The sequence below is a fragment of the Crocuta crocuta genome, unplaced genomic scaffold (genome assembly GCF_008692635.1).
Source record: "Crocuta crocuta isolate KB4526 unplaced genomic scaffold, BGI_CrCroc_1.0 scaffold1205, whole genome shotgun sequence".
NCBI lineage: Eukaryota > Metazoa > Chordata > Mammalia > Carnivora > Hyaenidae > Crocuta > Crocuta crocuta.
Window position 1 is genome coordinate 24,038 of NW_027532443.1, and position 9,878 is coordinate 33,915.

General features: G+C 43.6%; 1 pseudogene across 1 annotated transcript; it reads left to right on the forward strand.

Moving 5' to 3' along the window:
- Nucleotides 1-38: 38 nt before the first annotated feature.
- Nucleotides 39-9,653, forward strand: LOC144244183 (protein FAM170A pseudogene; annotated as a pseudogene). Its single transcript, XR_013338861.1, has 4 exons — nt 39-113; nt 4,951-5,082; nt 6,173-6,322; nt 7,346-9,653. The product of XR_013338861.1 is annotated as a protein FAM170A pseudogene (transcript).
- The last annotated feature ends 225 nt before the right edge of the window (nt 9,654-9,878 follow it).

Genomic DNA, 9,878 nt, shown 5'->3' on the forward strand with positions numbered 1-9,878 from the left:
CCAGCAACTCGTCCTNTTTTGGAAGACCCCTCTGCTCTCTGAGGCAAAACACGCATCCTCTGAATTGGAATATTTATCCAGCAACTCGTCCTTCTACCGTCGCTCTTGTGCTGGTAAGGAGAAAGGAAGGGCACTTCAAGTCTCGGCACTCAGGGCAGTGAGAGTTTGAACAGATCTGTAGAGGTCCAGCTCAGCATGTCTGCTCCGACAATGGGGGAAAGGTACCCATTGGGTCCAGTTATCATCTTGCCCTCCTCTCTTATTTGGGAGTCTGGGTCTCTGTTTCTGTACCCTCAGTAGAAATTCATCCTAATCATTTTTCACTCCTGGGCAGTACAGAGGAAGTCTGTGCATTCATTTCAGGAAAAATATCATTTATCGAGGGAAGAAGTGAAATCTAAGGCACAGTATCCACAATTGCTGTGGCGTCACTTAAGCCTATAAGTTACAAATTAATATAACATGAAACCATCGTTTGTAGTCTTCTAGTAATACCTGATCACAGAAAATAGACAAAAGCTCCGGATCCTTAGTTATTGACGTTAAACAGTCTTCTCTACTGAATGACTTGCTAAATTGAGCTCACAATCAGAAACTACAAAACAGGGGCCCTTGGGTGGCTCAGTTGGTTTGGCCACTGATTTCGGCTTAGGTCATGATCTCACAGTTTGTGTGTTCAAGCCTGCTTCGGATTTTGAGTCTCCCTCTCTCTCTGACCCTCCCTGCTCACACTCTGTGTCTCACTTATTCTCTCTCCAAAAATAAACAAACATTAAGAAAATTAAAAAAAAAGTAAACTACAAATCATGTACCTCTTAGTTAGCTTCTGCAAACATAGCAAATTCTTAAGTTTTAGCTTTAAAGATCAATTGATGTAACAGAGCTGTAGGGGTGGTAAATAAGAATGTTTAAAATTATCAAGAATGTAAAACCTTAAAACACTACCAGGAAAGAAGAAGATTACATGAAAGTGGTAGTTTTAGAAATGAAAAGTAACATTCTAGAAATTATTTTAAAAATGTGGGATGAGTTAAACATTACATTTGTCACAGATGAAAAGAAAATTTGTGACCCGCAGGATGCAGCTAAGGAAGTACCTACAAATAGAAATCAGAGGGATCCATAGATGGGAAGTATGAGGGGAGATTATGGTAAATGAGGACACAATGTGACAATAGGACATATCCAACTGAGGTTCGTGAAGAGTAACACAAAGAAAGGAAGACAACACAAAGTGATCATGGTCAAGATCATTTTCAGAAATGACGGAAGAACAAATCCTGAGAATCAGGAAACATCATTAGGAAGCTTACCACACGAAAGGCAAAAATAAATCCACTCCAAAGGACACTAAAACAAACATTCAGAACTTTCATAACAAAGTCCTTAAAACAACTAGAGAGAAGCACATAACACATCCAAAGAATGGTGATTTGTCAGGCAGTGAACTTCTCACCAGTGATTGTTGAAATGGCATGACAGTACCAAATTATGTGCTGAAGGAAAAGAACAGTCCTATCCCAAAGAATAAGGATGAAAGAAAGATGTGATTCAGATGAAAGTATAAAAATAAAACATAAAAAGTTAAAAACACAGAATGTATTCAGAAAGACAGAATGCAACACAGGAACAAAAGGTGAGCTGAGACGTTGATTCAATGTCAACAGGTTGGATGATTAACGCTCCCAAACTGGTAATCATGAATTCAGAGATGGTCCAAAAAGTGGGTATACCTGAAATATTGGATGACAGTCACATGTCACGTGACTGGAAGTTCAAGTATTCTAAGCTCCTTATTTTGCACGAAGAGTGGGCAGTACCATAGACTCCAATGAGCAACTCTGCCCTCAGAAAAGAAAGGAGATTGGGTAGATAGAGACTGCCCACTTGTAAATCCCCCAGTGAATCCAGAGTATGTGGAGGTCTTTAGCTTCAGGCAGCATACTTATTATCATCTATCAAAAGTTGTATCAAGTTAGCACAAGTTGAGTGGATTCAAAACGCCAATAATTTCTTCTGTTCTACTAGAGGTCAGAAGTCGAAAATAGGTCCTAGAGATCCACCCATCTAATCGAAAATAATCTTCTCACCTCAAGGTCCTTAATTGAAGAACATCTGCAAAGTCCTTTGGACCTTATAAGGTAACGTTACAGGTTCTGGGGATAAGTTAGGGGCATCTTGGGGTCATGCATCATTCAGCCTATAACAGCTAAAATGAAAATGTGTTCCACGCAATGACAGATGTAGAGTCACGTAAACAAATATTACACTATATTGACTACACTCTGGGATAGCACAGTTCCAAGACACACTGTTGGCGTCTCCATGAAGACAATATACATCTATTCTATACACCTGACCGTCAAGACTTGGGAAAAATTTTTAAAAATTTTGACTACTTATATTCTGGAGCTTTGGCCAGAAAAAGGACTGTATTCTCCATGCCTCTCTGACACATGTGTGTCTGTGTTAGCAATCCAAATGTATTGAATGTATGAAGGATTGGATATATCTTCAATGTGGATGCAACTGAACAGAAATCTTAAACAAGCAAAGCACAGCTTGATTCTATTCCCAGGCAGGAAGAAAACAATGTCATTGTCCCAAACTGTTTCTTCTCCATCTCTGACAATAAAAATCCTCCTAAGTAGAGATGTCTGAACTGAAAGTAGGGAGTGACAAAGGAAGTAAGCATGGCATTTGCTGTCTACAAACGGAGAGATGAGAGATACAAGCGGATCCAAGTCCATGTCCAGACTACGGCAATGATGCAAGTTGTCTTTCCCCTCAGGAAGATATTCATTTCAGCCATGTAAGAAAAACCGAGAGACTCGAGGGATGTCTCTAAAAGGACAAGTAACCGAAAGTGCAAGGGTATCAGAACAGGACCATGTTTACAAAGATGGAGGCAAAGGAAGTGTCACCGCTCTCTGAGAAGTGGCAAGACAAATTCAGTCTGCTCCTGGGAAGATGAGCTCAGTTGGTCATCATGTGGGCAGAGGTCTGACAACCAGTGTGAAATGGACCAGCAAGGACCAGATAGCGTCTCTAAGGAGGAACCTGTAGATGTCACTTTTTTCTTGAAGAGAGGTGTCAGCTCCTCAGGAGATGCCCTCTAATGGGGGAAGAAGGGACAGTGATCTGAAAAGGATCCTTAAGTTTTCTGTCCAACAACCTCCTACCCTCAAAAACACACAGGAGTCTTTATTCCATCCCACCCACAACTAGACTCATCAAAGTGTGCCCTCACGTTTACACTGATTAACACTCCTACCTTCATTCCCCATTCTCTGCTCCCAGTTCCTTACACTTCCAGACACGCTGCTAAGCTCTGATCCTCACTGAGTCAACCTTCACATCTCATTGGGAAGCATTTGTATTCTTCACGTTTGCATTCTCTAACCTCATTCCTTAGATACCACCATCTCTAACTCACACAGATCACATCACTCTTCTAGAACCTTGTATTTCCCATTAAGAAGGCACGAAGCCAACCCAATCCTATGCCATCTTTGAAACCTCCTCGCTTCCGACTCCCTCAGGTCCCTCATGCAGTTGCACAATCTAGGAGCTCATAGGAGGACTCCCATCTCTCCATAACATGGGCAATTTCCATCACTTTCATGGTCTCAGCAGCTCTCACAAAATCACCCAGGTTCAGAGAGTCCCACATAAAGCAACTAGAAATTATGTAACTACTTGGACGTCAATAGTATAGGACACACAGATCACTCATGGTACAGAGAAGATGTACTGGCGGCACAAAGACAGAATTATGCTGCCTGTCACCCAACACTTCACACGCTACCTTCTCATACAATGGCCGTGTCACCTCTGCACCCTCTACGTAAAATTGTTGAAGAAATGTGACAGACACATCCACACATCGGACTGTGCTCATCAAACCTGGTACACATACTAGCTCTCTGAAAAATATACCACCACCTCTGACGTGTCCCTTCCTTACCCCAACGGGACCTACCAGACACTCCGGTCACCCAAGAGACAAAGTGGATGTATTTCGTGAAGGTGTCACAGGCCTCACTGCAGTTTTTAAACATGAGAAGAGACTTAATATTGAGTGATTTTATCAGGAACAAAAATTTACCAATTTATTTACCGAAAGGCCAATGGAAATTGAGGAGGAAGGAAAACTAACTGGTGATTTCCGTCATATATGGAAACCACGGTAGAGGTAGAGGTGATCCAGGAAATAAGCATATTTTAGCAGGAAAATAACCAACAACCTAGAACTCAACTGTAAATTGGGAAGGTTTTAAGGCAGGCTATAAGTTTGGTAAGTGTAGATACCACAGTTGGTCAGAACAGTGCGTGGGGCATGTGGGAAAAGTAACACCAATAACAGGACCAAAAGAGAGCTGATCCATTTAGCGGTCAGGGGAGCTGTGTCCATCATTGAGAGGTGGGGTGTGAAGTCCGCCTTGGGAATCTGCCTGGAGTGTCCACGTGCGGCACAGCTACACAGCAGGGCCTTCATGGGAGGACCCACGAGAGCCGGTATCTGGAAGGGGAGGCTAAGGACCGGCAGAGGAAGTCAGGCAGTTCTTTCCTGTCCATTCGAAACCTCCCAGGAAGCAGCAGGACTCACAATCGTAAACCGCAACTGGCACACTGCACCCCTTTACCGACACACATCCTCCAAATTTCCTCTTGTGGTAAACAGAGGAACAATAACAAATAATATGGGCACCTGATCGTGTCCCAGGGAAGAACTGGTGCGCAGATACATGCAGAAAACAGCATACAGCTCTCACAGGGAATCAGATACTTCATTCCAACAGATGTTTTCATAGACCTCAATTTTAGGACCTTGAACAGAAACTAGACTAGAATCGTTGTGATGATAAGTGCCATGTGTTTGATTCGACATTGTATCTCTTGAGTGTTTAGCGAAGGCAAAAAATACCTGATTTTCCTTCTCTTTCCCAGAAGTCTTAAAATCACGTGAAGGCTCATCACGATCTGGACCCTCTAAATTGGTCCAATTCCACAAGCAGAGGGAAGAGGATTCAGGCTCAAGAGACATCTGTGTCTCTTCTCCAGACAAGCTCATTCACAGCGGTGAGTGGTGGGGGAGAGTAGGAGATGAGGGGGATTCAGGCATGGTGGTGAGGCAGCATGGTAGCCAAAAATTGGGATTGAGCTCCTTTGCTCAGCAATGACCATGAACGACCCCTCTCGCAAGGACTGCCCAGGGTCTCTGTTTCTTGTTAGGGGGCAACAATATACCATGTCAGCATCCCTGTTTTCTTTGGTAGAAGCTCTTAAAGGATCTGAATGGGAAGATTACAAATCTAAGAGAAAAGTAGAAGTATATATAAAGAAGAGTCTGTGAAGTCTTAATTTTACCATCTCTAGCACCGGGGTTCCCAGGGAATCGTGAAAATAGATTTTATTTTTCTAAACATTATCTGTCTGTCTATCTATCTATCTATCTATCTATCTATCTATCTATCTATCTATCTATCCATCTATCTATCTATCTATTTTTCTGTCTGTCTATCTATCCACCCACCGACCCATCCATCCATGCGTCCATCCATGCATCCATCCATCTGTCCTTCTTCACCGTCTGTGTGTGTGTGTGTGTGTGTGTGTGTGTGTGTGTGTAGATAGAAAGCTATCCATATGTGAGTAGATAGATTTAGATGCAGAGGTCTTCATATAACGTGGACCCCACATTGTCTAAGTGCACAATTTCCCATGAAGAAAATCAAGCTAATAATATCCAACTTTAGTGAGTGCAAACTGTTTCCAGGCATGGTTCTTACTCAGCGTCAGTATTGTCTACACATCTCCAGAAATATCACATACAAGGTACTCAATATCAAGGGCATCCACCATAAACACAATTTTCATCATTATTATTTACTTCTTTTTCTAGTAAGTGACATTTACAAAGGTCAACTCCCCTTAAAGTTGTCGAGTTTCCAACCAGAAAGTCACCTCCATTTTTTTTGAGAGCACGTCTCATGTTTGGTAATATGTGTGACTTATAAGGTCCACTAAGTGTGTGTCTTGTGAATTGACAAATTCTGGAAAATGCCACATCTCAGTGTTTGGTTTGGTTTGGTTTTAGGACCCCAGAAAACACCACCTCACTGTGTTGGGTTGTGTGTGTGTGTGTGTGTGTGTTTATTCCATTCCCCAGAAGACAGGAAAGGTCAAGAGGATTTGCCTCCTCTTGAGTCATGTGTGGTGGTCCCTGGTTGCAGCCATGCAGTGGAAGAAAAGTCCTCTGCCGCAGAATTCTTTTCCTGGACCTCCTCTGCAAACACGCTCATTCCTGCTGATGGGGAAGGTAAGGAAATCGAAGAGGTGGGGTCTGAGTACGGACAGGAGGTACAGCTGAGCTGCTTGGCCCAAACCATACCTATTTCACTCTCCCCTCAAATGCAGGAAAGGGTTTCAGGGCAGAGGCACTGGACTGAAGCCCCTGTAGAGGAACAGAGAGAGGGAGAGATAAGATAAGACACAGCTCCTCATATGAACACTGGGACATCTGTGCGTTCCGGAGAGCACAGTGCTGGTGTGGGCATTTCATCAGAACCTTCCCCCTCAGATGAGCATGAGCTCGGATGCTCACTCACACTCCCTCATCTGTATCCCTTCCCGCCAGGTATGGTCCCGTTTCTCTTTCCTTTGACTTTTTCTCCCAAACTTACTGCCTTCAGTCCTCATTAACCTTCCTGTGTTCTAGTAGCATGGTGTCGGTATGCCCCGGTACCTTCCTTCCTTCACACAGTCTCACCCACTTACACACTAATCCCGTAAGTAAATTATGTCCTCTCACACAGACAACCTGTTTGAACTCCCTCATGCAAACTGCAGGAAACTCATAGACCATGGAGGGGATGCACTTTCATATACTGCCTTTCTGGTCCTGATGCCGCTTGACCCACAAGGACGTCAGCCCCTCCTGGAGCCACACATTATGAGAGCCTAGTTCACTTCTGCTAACACTTGATGTCATATTGACTCAACAGCAAGAACAGGCAATGCTCCCGTACCTGTTCACATGTACCGTCGCACCGTGGAACACACAGGCACACATTCATCCGCCATTGCCTTTTACCAGTGTGGAAAACACTCACCGGAGATGTCCCCAAACCCACATACAACTCCACAAGACGCACCACACCCTCATCTTCCCAGTGACACCAGCTGCACACCTCCAAGAAAACATACCACTCCCCACATTCTGAATATCACGTGTGTATATGCTTCTGCTCCCCGTATCCACACAAGAATGGTCTTGTGGCCATCTTAAGTCCTGCCGACATCACGTACTTATGCTCCCTATGTTTGGAATGTTCTTGCCTAGAAACACTTCAGTGCCATCAAGAAATAACCTGTCTTGGATTCCACGATAATTTGGAGAGTTCTCCCCCCTTTCCACCAGCCTCCTTCCCATTCCATCCCATCGGGAATCCTAAACCCTCTTTATCCTCAGAACACCCCAAAGGAGAGAGGCTCATGAGAATATTTTACCTGCGTGTCCACCGGAAAAGGGGGGTGGCTGTCCTGTGTGAGGGCAAGAACGGACTGGAGCCGGCCTCAAAGAAGAGAAAAATGGAAGAACTGACCATTTCTGAAATAAGTTCTCCCAAAACCGACCTCTCTTGTCCGTATACAGAAGAACTCCTGACTGACAGTGACTCCAGCTGGAACAACGAAGCCCAGGAGGAAAGGCAGGAGGTTGAGAGTCCAACAGAGCTTCCCCCTCTAGAGGGATGTTCCATGGCCAAGCCGCCCGAGTGGCTGCTGGCCCCAGAAAGCGGTTTCAAGTGCATGGCCTGCTGCCGGGTCTTCCCCACCTTAGAGGCCCTCAAGCAGCATGTGCAGAATGGAGTCAGTGAGGGCTTTAGCTGCCGCCTTTTCCACGTAGCCATGACGTGGCTGGAGAACAAGCAGAAAACAATAGAGAGGAAGACGGAGGAGGAAGAAGAAGGAGGGCAGGAAGATAACACACAATTGCCAGGAGAAAAACCATTTTGGCTGAAAGAATTCTTCAAGAGATTATTTTTCGGCTGCTTTCGAGGGAGGAAGTAGAATAGACCACACTCTGCTGAGGCGGCTTTATCCTGTCTAAAAAACCCCAGTCCCCAAGGTTTTTTATTTACACCCACCCCGTCCCCACCGCTATCACCACACCACCAGGAGGAGCGGAGAGCCATTTGCAGGTCTACCCAGGGTTCTCCCGACAAGGGGAGAACATGCTTTCCCTCACATGCCCGCCCACACAGTTACTTGCCTGGGGCGCTCTACTCATTATGGAGACAGGAAAAGCTAGTGCACAATTGAAACCAAAAGCAGAGAAAACCCACCCCTTTGGCTTTCATGTGCTTGTGCACATGCAGATGTACACACACTTCTTCTACGGTCACAGTTGAAAGGATGGAATGTGTCACAAACCATCAGAGACCATCAAATATATGCACCCCAGGGCGTTCCAAAAATCAGACTACCATCAAGGTTCATAGTTTGAAACACACAAAAGCTACCAATTTCTGAGCAAGCTAGTTTGCATGTTGAATGGTCTGCATGTCACTGAACACTTGTACATTTTCAAAGATAAATCTTCATTTTTCTTTCTCCTCTGCCATCTTCAATCATAGTGACACATACCCAGAAAATAATTTAAAAAGCGTTCGTCAGAGTTCACGAGGCCATACGAGGGACATTTCAATAGTGCCACTTTCAGATGGTGGTGTCCATAATTTGTAGCTTTTGTACTTCTGATAGTGTTCAAACTGAAAACTGCCCTATGTATGTATATACATATAGGTGTCCCAAATCCCATAGGGCAGTTTTCAGTTTTAACAATATCAAAAAGTGCAACAAAAGCTACTAATTATAAACACCACCATCTGAAAGTGGCACTATTTGAATGTCCCTCCTATGGCCTCATGAATTGTGAACTGTCACTAGCACTTTTTAAATTTGTCTGTATGTGTGTGTGTCCCTCTGATTGAAGATGGCAGATGACAAAGGAAATGAAAATTTATCTTTGAAATTGTACAATGAATGTGTTAAGTGCCATGCAAATATAGCATACACACGTTTCATATATATGATATATATGCATATATGCATAGAAACACATGGAAATATATATATGTATATATCATCTCTATATCCATGGTTATCTTGAAACTATTTTTTATGTCCATCGCCCGTATGGCTATATACGTATAAGAAGTGTCGTGTACCTCAGTGTCCTAGAAGAGATCGATTATAGTTGCTTTTGGTTTCATCTGCCTAGTTCTTTTTTCCACTTCCTTTGATAAGAGGCTCTACTTTCTGTCCACAAATATATAGGCAAGTAAGTCAGGCTTCCCTTAAGGAAGTGAAGTCCTTAATTCACTACTTGGCTTCCATGATTCACCCTCGGAAGAATCATCAGTCTGGGTTGGAGAAATCTGTACCAATAGCTTGGACAATGAAAATAGAGGAGCTAGAGACTGGGCAGTTGGTAATCTTTTGTCTGCAACTCAAGAAAGATCTAGGAGCCTCTACGACTGGCCTTTCTTCAGTTCCTCCTTTTTGGAAGACCTGGCTGTTTGAACTATTAGTTTAATATGCTAAGCATCCCCACTAACCCTTCAATAAAGGCTTTTTTGGTCCCATTAGCCTGAGTCATTTACTTTGTTTGTCACCTAATGTACCTTAATGGATGCCAATTAGCTTGACCATGATCATTTCTCCCATTTCAATAGTTGAACCCATATGGCCTAGAAATCACTCCTACAGTATCCTATCCTTCTGATTTTATACTTCAACAGGAAGGGATACGCTTCTACTCCAGATGTCCACTTGATTTCTTAGAAAAGTGCATGACAACTTTTGGGTGTATA